Source organism: Paramisgurnus dabryanus, chromosome 7, assembly GCF_030506205.2.
Source record: "Paramisgurnus dabryanus chromosome 7, PD_genome_1.1, whole genome shotgun sequence".
Lineage (NCBI taxonomy): Eukaryota > Metazoa > Chordata > Actinopteri > Cypriniformes > Cobitidae > Paramisgurnus > Paramisgurnus dabryanus.
In genome coordinates, this window is record NC_133343.1 from 7,368,791 (window position 1) to 7,380,942 (window position 12,152).

The following is a 12,152-nucleotide window of genomic DNA, read 5'->3' on the forward strand; positions in this document are numbered from 1 at the left end:
GAATGAAAACAGATTTCGATCATTTGCAATAAGGCAAATTAAAAAAATTAGAAAAACAGCATGAAAAATACACAAACCCTCTGGGGTGTGAATCGATCAAACACAGCTTCATGTATTTATTTTGGACTCAGTAGTTTATCTCTTGTAATATCAGTCCTTTGCATCCTTGCTGTTACAAAATTGCATACCTGCGATTAGCTAATAAGATTTGGGAAAATGCATTTTTATTAATATTCATAATATTCTTCAGTCCTGTGGCCCAACTGGTAGAGCATGGCATTAGTAGCACAAAGGTCATGGTTTCGATTCCTAGGGAACACGCATACTGATAAAATAAATGTATAGCATGTATAAAAGCGTCTGTCAAATGCATAAATGTAAAAATGTTGCACATGCAAAATCTGATGTGTGTGTGTGTGTGTGTGTGTGTCATGCTGTTGCACCAATTTGGTATAATATATCTGTATGCAAATGACTACAAAGTGTTTCTAGTTATTTCACACTTGATGCATCCAAACTCCTCCATACTATATACTCTAGTATGCCATAATAAGCATGCGCGATGAGTAGTGAATTCATAGTATGTGAAAATGAGTAGGCGAAAAGTACCCAGATGACATACTGCTTCCAGATAGATTTTTAAGAGTGCACATTTTACTATCCAGTGAGGCCAAGTGAGCTGAGGAGCTTCCAAATAATATCGGAAATAAACTGCACGGATATGAACTGGGTTTATAAACCAGGTGACTCTCCTCGTGATTTAATTGTACTTGTTAAGCAATGCATATGCAAATTATTTTCATAAATTATTATTCTGATTACATCATAGTCAAACAACATACAGGTCACATGACACAGCAAACATGGCGTAAAGAGTATGTATTCAAAATGTATTCATACTGCACCGTTTGAAGCAGACTCGGCACCAGATTTCACAGACGGGCATGCCATTATTTTTTTTTTGGGGGGGGGCACAAATAAAAAAATCTTATCATGTAAAATGTTCTTTATTATCTTGCAAATGAGCATTGAAAGAATGCATACAGGTCTACATGTTTAACCATGCAATTACTTCAATTGGATGCATGTTGCCATGGGTCCCATGCCCATTCCAACTAAAGTCTGATGCCAATTCCGACTAAAACAGTAAATGTTCATGATTTAATTTGAAAGAACTAACAACATTCTACATTCTGTTCAAATTTCATGCAAATATCTGCTGAAATGAGAAAGTTACAAGCAAAAACATGTGAATAAGCACCATTTTCGGTCACACACCTTCCATTGGCATCCATATATAACTTTTTCCTCTGATTTCTAATATTAAAAATATCATAACTTTCTCAATCCTCAACAGATTTTTACAATCCTGGTATCTTTGTAAATGTCTGCTTTTACCAGGGCTAAAGCAAATCGTACAAAATGTAGGAATGTGGTTGTAAGAATTAATACGAATAAGCCACCTCATAAAATATATACAATTTGCCATGAGATGCTTGTTTCATAAATACCTGAAAGATGTGACAACTAGGTTCAACAAAACTGGGTATTTGTTTTACTCCAAGTTGACACTTGTTGACCCTATCACGCATCATTCATCATTGTAATTTGGAAGCACTGGGTTTTAGTCACAGATCAGTCTACGACGTAGACGATAAAGCAGACTATTGTTTTATGCGATACCTTATTTGAACCCTTGCAGAACTGTTTATTTGAAGTAAACTTGTAGCTCATTTGTGGTAAACAAAACAAGTACCAGATCTTCACTGGTTGTGTTGAAACTGTAACAAACCTTTGGCAATAGCATGCAGTTTGGATAAACCATCATGTTTGCCAAACATCTCATTTAAATGAAATATTTATTGATGCCTGCTGGTCTGAACCCTTTCAATAACTAGATTTGAGTAATTACACATATTTCCCAAAAATTTAAGGCATTGCTCTTCAGAGATGCATTCCTGTTGCAGCCCAGTCGCCACCGTTGTATTTTTTGCTCTCTTGACTGGTAGGCTGTTCCTCGCTGTAAACCAAAGTCAGCGTTCACTTTAGCGAAAATTAATTAGCATAATTTTCCCCCATGCCGCAGGCCCCTTCATATTTACCTGTTTATTTTGGTGGAACGACCCTTTTGGAGGCTGATGTGCCCTGCCTTAGGCTGAAATTATTTCCAGCTTTTTGAGGAGAACTTCGAGCAATTTGACTGTGAACTCAGTGGAACTAACCTGAAATGGCATCTTGGAACATTTTGTGTTGTAGATTTGCATTTCCTTATGAAAAGCACAACTACAGTTCAAACAACTCAACTTATACACGCACCTAAAGGATTATTAGGGACACCATACTAATATTTCGCCTTCAGAACTGCCTTAATTCTACGTGGCATTGATTCAACAAGGTGCTGAAAGCATTCTTTAGAAATGTTGGCCCATATTGATAGAATAGCATCTTGCAGTTGATGGAGATTTGTGGGATGCACATCCAGGGCACGAAGCTCCCGTTCCACCACATCCCAAAGATGCTGTATTGGGTTGAGATCGGGTGACTGTGGGGGTCATTTTAGTACAGTGAACTCACTGTCATGTTCATCGTGCATTATCCTGCTGGAAGTACCCATCAGAGGATGGGTACATGGTGGTCATAAAGGGATGGACATGGTCAGAAACAATGCTCAGGTAGGCCGTGGCATTTAAACAATGCCCAATTGGCACTAGGGGGCCTAAAGAGTGCCAAGAAAACATCCCCCACACCAGTACACCACCACCACCAGCCTGCACAATGGTAACAAGGCATGATGGATCCATGTTCTCATTCTGTTAACGCCAAATTCTGTCTCTACCATCTGAATGTCTCAATAGAAATCGAGACTCATCAGACCAGGCAACATTTTTCCAGTCTTCAACTGTCCAATTTTGGTGAGCTCGTGCAAATTGTAGCCTCTTTTTCTTATTTGTAGTGGAGATGAGTGGTACCGGTGGGGTTTTCTGCTGCTGTAGCCCATCCCCCTCAAGGTTGTGCGTGTTGTGGCTTCACAAATGCTTTGCTGCATACCTCGGTTGTAACAAGTGGTTATTTCAGTCAAAGTTGCTCTTCTATCATCTTGAATCAGTCGGGCCATTCTCCTCTGACCTCTTGCACCAACAAGGCATTTTCGCCCACAGGACTGCCGCATACTGGAAGTTTTTCCTTTTTACACCATTCTTTGTAAACCCTAGAAATGGTTGTGCGTGAAAATCCCAGTAACCGAGCAGATTGTGAAATACTCTGACCGGCCCGTCTGGCATCAACAACCATGCCACGCTCAAAATTGCTTAAATCACCTTTCTTTCGCATTTGAAGTTCAGGAGATTGTCTCGACCAGGACCACACCCCCAAAAACATTGAAGCAACTGCCATGTGATTTGTTGATTAGATAATTGCATTAATGAGAAATTGAACAGGTGTTCCTAATAGTCCTTTAGGTGAGTGTAATATCACAATCTTTCAAGGTTTCAGATAGGCATTGATATTTGTATACGTCTAGTCTCACCTTTCACCTCGCATGCTCCCAAAACTTCAAAGCAGTTTGAGAGGAACCTCTCTTGAAAGCTTTAGTTTTTTATTACCTATTCTCCTTCTATTCCCTATGGCCTTATCTCAATCCATTTCTTTCTCTTTCGACCATCTTCTCTCTCATTAGTTGTGCCGCTGTGACAGGGGTTCATAAATCTTTCACTGAGAGAGGTGAGGGGGTGAAGTGAAGATGCCTGCACACCACTCCCGCCTCACCTGCTCTTATAGACGGATACATCAGGTGGTCTCTGCAGGCTCTCTCTCTCTCTCACACACACACTGCACACTTTGCATTGAGCGTCCATTAAAGATAAGCGTGGCACTGAGGGCCGTCGTGGCCCTCGGGATTTGATGTCAAAAGACAAAAGCTACATTTTTGGGATGTGTTTGTCAGGGATGTGAATGTTGTTTGAAGGTGTCTGCTTTTGTACAAACACCAAGCTGACAGCTGTTGGTAGATTGTGCCTTAAAGGCAGTCCTCATTTATCAGCTTTCCAAGGTTGATGCGGAGACATTTCGGATGTCTTCTGTTAGAGGTAAGTGTGTGAGAGAAATAGAAAATAAGACTGAGATGAGGTGACGTGAGTCTTCAACAAACTTGTTCATCAGTTCGTGGCAACAGAGCTGATACCCTGTTGCCTTGGTAACCATCAATTGCAGCCCCCGTTCCCACCCCACACACTCACACACTGTTCTACCAGGGGTGTAGATTATTTTTATCTGCATTTCGTCCTTTGACCGTCCTAACTCCATCTAATGTACCATGCAAAAAAGATATGTTTTTTTTCAACGCTCTACCAATTACAGGAATGCTGTCACATGCAGAAGATAACAGAGAAAAGGTCATTAGCTCTTGCAGTTGGCTCTAGTTTTTGATGGACTGTAAACAGCACGCTGTAAAATAAATCAGTTTTTATTGGCTGTGGTTGCCAGAAAACTTGTCAAACATGTCTTTTTTATTTCAGCAAAGTTTTGTTTTTTAATAATTTAAAGTTCTTAACCATGTATTACATTAATTGACACATAATGTTGCTGTTAAAAAAATCTGATTTGTACTTAATAACGTACAGTAAATCACCAACACACGTGCTAAATCAAAAATTTATAAGTTGCATTTCCAAACACTGTTGCTTGCAAATACATGATGATGCACAGTGTCATTTGAAATTTGAGAGCTTTTCCGTGAGTGGGCGTGGTTTCAGTGGTTTAAGAGCTAAGAATGCTACCGTATTTTCCGGACTGTAAGTCGCTCCTGAGTGCAGGTTCGTCATTCCACATCATTGAATTCATTGAATTACATAAATACAGGAGCAGCATATAGAGACTCTCGCGGCTGTAGACAGTAATGTTGTCTTTGGTTCATTTATGTCAAAATTAATTCATACTGACTTACAAGTCGCACCTGACTATAAGTCGCAGGACCAGCCAAACTTTAAAGTCCGGAAAACACAGTACTTATTTTTCAGCAGATTTTGATAACTTATTTTATTTAACTTGTTTAACTCTGTGGACACTGTACAGCAAAACAAGAATAACTTTTGAATTCGACATGCTAAAGAGATCATTCTTTTTTTGGGCCCTATTTTAACGATCTGAAACGCAAGTGCGAAGCGCAATGCGCAAGTGACTTTGTGGGCGGATCTTGGGCGCTGTTGCTATTTTCCCGGCAGGAGAAATAACTCTTGTGCCAGGCGCAAATCAATAAGGGGTTGGTCTGAAGTAGGTTCATTATTCATAGGTGTGGTTTGGGCGTAACGTCAATTAAACCAATCAGAACGCTATCCAACATTCCCTTTAAACGCAAGGGCGCAAGTTCCATGGCGTGTTGCTATTGTTATGACGGATTTACCAGGCGCACACTAGGGGCGGTTCACAGCTGAGGAGACCGACGTTCTTGTAAGAGCAGTCAAAGACAGAGAAGTTGTTTTGTATGGGGATGGGAGAAACCCGCCCAAATCACCGTTGGTTAAACAGGTGTGAGAGGAAATAGCCACAATTGTCTCATCAGCTGTCATCCCCATCGTTGCGCCAAGCGCTACAATGATGTCAGGAGACGGGGAATCCCAAGCTTGCCAGCATAAATCGGGCACGCCGTGTAACGGGAGGTGGATCTGCCTCTACACATGACCTGACGCCAGCAGAGGACATCGCTGCGTCCACCCTCACCGCTGAAAGGGTTTGAGGGCTTTGAAATCGGACCCAAGAAACGCAAGCAAGGTCCAACCCCAAAGTAAACTTCAAATCACAAATCAAGTTCATATACATTAAGGTTTCTTATGAAAATATTTTAATCGTTATTTGAATGAGAATTTTTTAACGCAGCCACACAATAAATAAAAACTATTACCACAATGCTCACCACTATCATTTCCCTTATCTCATGTGTTAATATTTTTTATTGTAACAATTTATGATTTGCAAAAATAACTGTTGCATCTGTGTAGATTAGATAAGCAAAATGTGTGCGCGTTGTGCACACTATACATTATGGTTAAGCATGCGCCCTTAAAATAGCATAATGAACCAAGCGCAACGCGCCACTGACTTTGGACTATTTTTTTTTGGTCAGTGGCGCAATTGTTTTTTGAAACTGCAAAGTAGCATCAGCGATGGTTTGCGCTGAACCGCCCAGGGAGCGCAAGTTCATTCCCTAGTTTGCCGACGTGCGTCTGTGGAGGGAAAAACCCGCTGTGCACCGGTGCAAAATACGAATGATACATGCGTCACTGAGAAAGTCAATTGCGCTGGGTGCAAGATAGGGCCCTTTGGGTGTTAACTGTCTGCTGCTGGTAACAACCAGAACTGTCTGCAGTCTGCTAAAGCACACAGAACCAGAGTTATTCACTTTCAAAGACAGTGTTTACAACATAAAAAACAGAAAATTTGGTGTTTCATCATATGAAAAACAACCTAAATAACAATATTTGTCACAAACAGCAGCTTTTTATGTAACTGCAAAGGGTTTTCTGTAAAATGTTATAAAGATATTGCATTCATTTCACTGTATGTCGTTATGCGGACCCTTCAAATGTTTTTAGGTGGAAACTGTATACAAAAAGGGTATTATTCCTCCCTTTAGTTGGAATAAAATAACTTTTGCATAAATTATGATACAGAAAAGATTCCTTTTTCTTCTGTAAGCTGACATTAGCTAGAACCAAACAAAACTGTCTGCAGGTTGCTGGAGCACCCAGGGCCAGAGTTATACACTTTCAAAAAATACTTTAGAAAAAAAAAACATTAAAAAAACGCCTATTTATTTTTGTGTTTATTAGAGGACTGACAACACATACAACCATGTTTAGCACTTTCAACAGTGTTTTATGTAATTTCAAAGGGTTTCCTGTAAAATGATCCCAAACTTTTGTATATAAACATCTGCATGTGGGTATGGGAAGCTTTGGAAATTGGGTAGGCCAAATCCAGGCGGAAATCCCCAAAATAGCCACAGAGTGTAAGAGGTTTGGTGGTTTTTCGATCATTCACATTTGGCTGGGTAGTTAATAAGACATTGTTCTGAGGTGTGACAAAGTCATAAACTCATTTAATATCACGTAACACAGACTTTAACAGGTTTTTAAACTTAAACCACCAAATATTTTTTACAGTGCATGCTTCTGTTTAGCACCAAAAATGAATCTCCAATCAGGTATGTATTTCCCCTAAAATGTTTCATTTTGTTTTTGTGTATTTAAAACGTTCAACTGTAAATTTCTTTGGCTCATCAGCAAGAAACACTTTCACTCCCGATAAAGTTGGATTGGGTACAGCAGATATCTACTTTCTCACGGACATATCCCTGATTATTTCCGGTGTGTGCTTTTGCTAATCCCTCGTGAGTCTCACTGTGGCCACAGCTAGTATTAAACAATCTTATGCAATTGAAGCAGTTTCAATATGATTGAGGGCTTGTATCTGGGTACACATGCGATGTGCTAATTGGTTTCTATGCAGAATTTATCAGCTAGATGAGAGCCAAGAGTCTCCCCAGCAGGCGCAAGGCCCTGCTGACTCTGAGAAATGTATGTTTGTACAAGAATTTCCATACATCTGTGTCTTAGGAAAGTCAGCAGAGATTCATGAGCAATACTTGAAACTAGAGCAAGCTTCTATATATATGTGTGTAGTATGGATAGCAAGAACAGTGCTCATTATTGTAAATAATTGTCCTTTGTCTCAAATACCATGCTGTTGAATTTCATATTTTGAAATAAACCTGTTCAACGTTGCATACTAATATATACTGTATTTAAAATGTAAACTTTAAATGTCTTTCTCAATTCAGACAGCATTCAAAGTATTGAAATGAGTATACAAACATCATAAACTACAAAGATACATATTGTACATTGACACCCAACAATGCGTGTTTGGGGTTCAGAAATGATGGTCAGAAAATTGTCCCAAGCTGTCACTGGGGTAGTAACCTTCAAAGGGTCCTAATCCACCATTTAGTTACAGATATATGCACATTTGGTAGCAATATGTGCCTCTGAGGTAGGGGAGAGCGGGGCACAACCTAACGCTTTTTGGTTTTGGCTCAATCATTCAAAAAATATTTGAGTTTGATTAATTATATTTTTACACAAGCAACACACACATCCCTGCTACAAATGAACATTTGAAGTTTGTTTCTAGTACTTATCATTCTTGGACAATTACACCAAACATGACAGAAGTGCAAACGTTACAACTTACCCCATAGGTGGGGTTAATTGTAACAGGCAGGGGGTTTGTAACACTTGCTAAAAATTAAGTTTGCAGGCAAATATTTCAATACTATTTTGTCTATAAACTTGAAGTGGATATTGTTTATATATCTGTCTATAATAGACAGGTATCCACACTGTATTCATTCATCCAGCACTTTTCTAACAATAGTTCAATTCATGTCTAAATATGTGAGAAAAAGCTGCACAATTAGGACGAAACATTTTTGTGAACCATAACCATACTACAGTTTAAAAAAAATCAAATTCTGAGGTAATGAGCATCAAAGTCTGATTTTAGCCATTCATATCATTATGATTTCAATCTTTGACGTCACGTTATTCAATCAATATTAAAGATATGAACAAAAATTAATTTGACACACGATTTTTGATAAGACAGGCAAATTTATTCGTTTGCAGCCAGCAATCATTTTTGTGTAGCCTATTTAAAACAACAGCAAGAATTACGCTAACATTAGCGGTTATCATATCGTAAGTGCTGAGGGGTAAGTTTTAACATAGCGTTACAATTAACCCCGCTGGGTCAAAATATTCAAGCCCACCAAAAAAGTTGCTAAGAGCTGCAGACATATTTCAAAACGATGCTATGTTTTAGTCAACAAGACACTGACTAATATGACATAACATTGGATTTGGTATCTTACACACCCAACTTCAAAAAACATACGATGAAAAAATTTACTTGCATGCCACCAAAACACTCGTTCATCAATAACTCTCTGGAAAAAACATTATACATTTCCAATAATTTGCGGGAGATCGTCTTTTAGCAGCGTGAAAAAAATACCAGAAAAACTAAACGCTCAACCCTGTGCCACAATGTAAAGAGTTTGTGTAACAACTAATCCTGCGTTGTTTTTTTCCCCGCGCACCCCTTCTAATATACAAACTTTTTAGGTGAAAGGTATACTTTTTGAAAGGTATATAATTTGATTTTTAAGATAGAGCCTCTAATGTTGGAGTTATATACAGTGTGACAACTTACCCCGCTTTCCCCTACCGTACACCCTCAGGGAAAAATTATTTTAAAAGATCCCAATATGTACCATCAGTTATATATAGGTACTAATATGCACACGTTATGTTTAAATCTGTACTTTTTGGATCTTGAATATACAATAGTATATATCCCCTTCAGGGGAAGCATGATCAATAGATGCCGAGACGTAATGACCCTTGCAGGCTCTTTGGTCGTGTCCCTCTTCCAGATCTCCAGAGGTTGAACACTGATGGGGTTCATAATCACAGTTGTGTGTGCAGAACAGTGTTTGACAACCTGAACCACATCCTGTCGTCCTTGTGTGCTACAGCTCCCAGGTGAGCAATTACAGCAGAGCCCGAAGCACCTTGCCGCACACACATTCTCCATCTAGCTTGTGCTTATTTTAACACACGCCATCTCCGTTCGCGCTGGAGTGTGTGAAAGAGAATAAGCTTGTCTGGCAGTGGAGAAATCCATCATTTATATGGACAGAGACAGGCAGGGTGAAGGGAGGGTTTTCGTCACTCTGTCCTTTATAGTTTGAACATCTGCTTGACTTTCTCTTGCCCCCACATGTCTTTCACTTTTTGCTTTACTGGACAGTATCCGGGTCTACTTAGAGCTAATTGTAGATTTCCTCTTACTTTTTCTAACTTTGTTGATCCAACTTTTGAATGCTTATTATATTTTTTGGATTCTTGTCTCGTGCAACTCTTTCTTACTCTTTCAACTCTCACTTAACTTTACCTCAATCTATCTCTTCGGATCCAGATCGCCTAGAGGAAGAGATATCTCATTTTTCCCAGGTTTTAATAAAAGTGTGAATGTATTCTTGGAATATATTAAATATTAATTCATGATGTGTATTAATAATGCATTATTAATATCCTGTGGTGGCAGAGGTCTTCCGTGGAAATGTATCAATTTACATGGATTACTTTGGTAAAGATAGAGGATCTGTGGAACACCTGGATGGTATTTATTTAATCATCAGTTTTATTAAATTAAATACACAATTCTCTGTGCTATGGAAGTTTAAATGGTAAACGATATATATTCGGATTATATGTTCCACTTGGGAATATTTGCTTAATTAGTAAATCAAATTAGTAACATTTCCTGTTTCAAAAGGGAAAAACTGAAAGAATGAGAATCTGTTTCTGTAGTTTGCGTTAGCATGCGTCCGATCCTGCACTGTCAGAAATTTTTTCCTAGCTGTTACTGCACTGAAAGCCCTAATAAACTTAAAAAGTCAAGTACAATTAGCTTAAGATTATCAGTTCAAAATGCCGTAAGGAATACCCACACTAAAAAAATTATTAATTCGATGAACTTAATTTTTTAAGGCAGTGTTTCCCAACCAACATGACTTTAAATGATAAAAAATTGGACAATACAAGCATAAATTAAGATGTTTCTTATTTTTTGGCCATTTTAGTAGCGAATATACATCTGTATAGTCATTCCAAGCTATATTTAATTTATTTGGAAAAAATTTAGTGAGTGGGGGGCCTTCAAATTCTGTTGTGGGCAACTAGGGGCCTTGAAGTAAGTTAAAAAGGTTGGGAACCACTGTTTTAAGGTAAGTGGTTGCAATCAATTTATTTAAGCTACATGTAAACAAAAGTTTTTTTATTTTATTTTTCTAATTTGTTTGTTTAAATGTGACTTAAATAAATCGATTGCAACCACTTACCTTAAAAAGATTGAGTATATTGAATGAATATTTTTTTTCAGTGAATAAAATTAATGTGTTAAATTATGTATTTCTCTCCACTATAATGAAGATACACATGAACAGTGCAGTTTGTTGTGTGCTTCTGGAGAAGTTCATTGATTGATTGACATGGAGTCAGTCCTGCCTGAATACCCTTCATTACACATTAAATTACAATTTAAGTTCAGTCAATGTGGCCACCGAGTTGAGTGAACTTAAATATATACGTTTTTGGGAGACCCATCAGTTAATGAAATTGAGGCAACGAGTTAACTCATAAAAATGAGTTCAGTCAACTTATTAGGGTTTTGAGTGATCCAAGTTTGATGAACTTAAAATTTTAAGTTCAGTCAATGTGGCCACCAAATTAAGTAAACTTAAATATATACATTTTTTGGGAGACCCATCAGTTAATGAAATTGAGGCAACGAGTTAACTCATAAAAATGAGTTCAGTCAACTTTTTAGGGTTTTCAGTGATCCAAGTTTGATGAACTTAAAATTTTAAGTTCAGTCAATGTGGCCACCAAGTTAATTGAACTTAAGTTTTTAATTTAGTTTAGTCCTTAAACTTAGTTTAGTCAACTTATTAGGGTTTTCAGTGTTGGACGGTAAGTAGGTTACACCTCTGCACTTAAAGAGTTCATAGTGGTACCTCAGAGATACATATTGATGCCCCTGTGATAGTTGGGAACATTTTTGACCTTTTCTTATGACAGGGAAAACACATACAAATAATAAAGTACAGATTGAAAGTACTGCAAGTCACTTTGGTTGAAAGCATCTGCCAAATGTATAGGGTCAATGTAAGTTTTTTTTTTTACATTATTTAATGTTCAAATGTATAATTCTGCAAATTACATTTTTATAAATAATTTAATGTTCAAAGTTAAATGTGTCAATTAAAAATGCACATTTCAATATTTACTGAAAAAGAAAAAACCCCATCAGACATTACATTGTGGCAGATGAGTTATTACATTTATTAAGATAATAAACTGGGTCAAATGATACTTTTAAACTAGATTTTTGCAATGTTTTCTTTTTGCCATTACCAATATTTTCGTTTTTTTTTTTCATGAAATGCATTCGTAGTTTAAAAGGTAAAATGAAATGGGACATTAAAACGAAATTCCCCCAGATTCCATCTTTTGGTTTCCATTCCCAAGTAT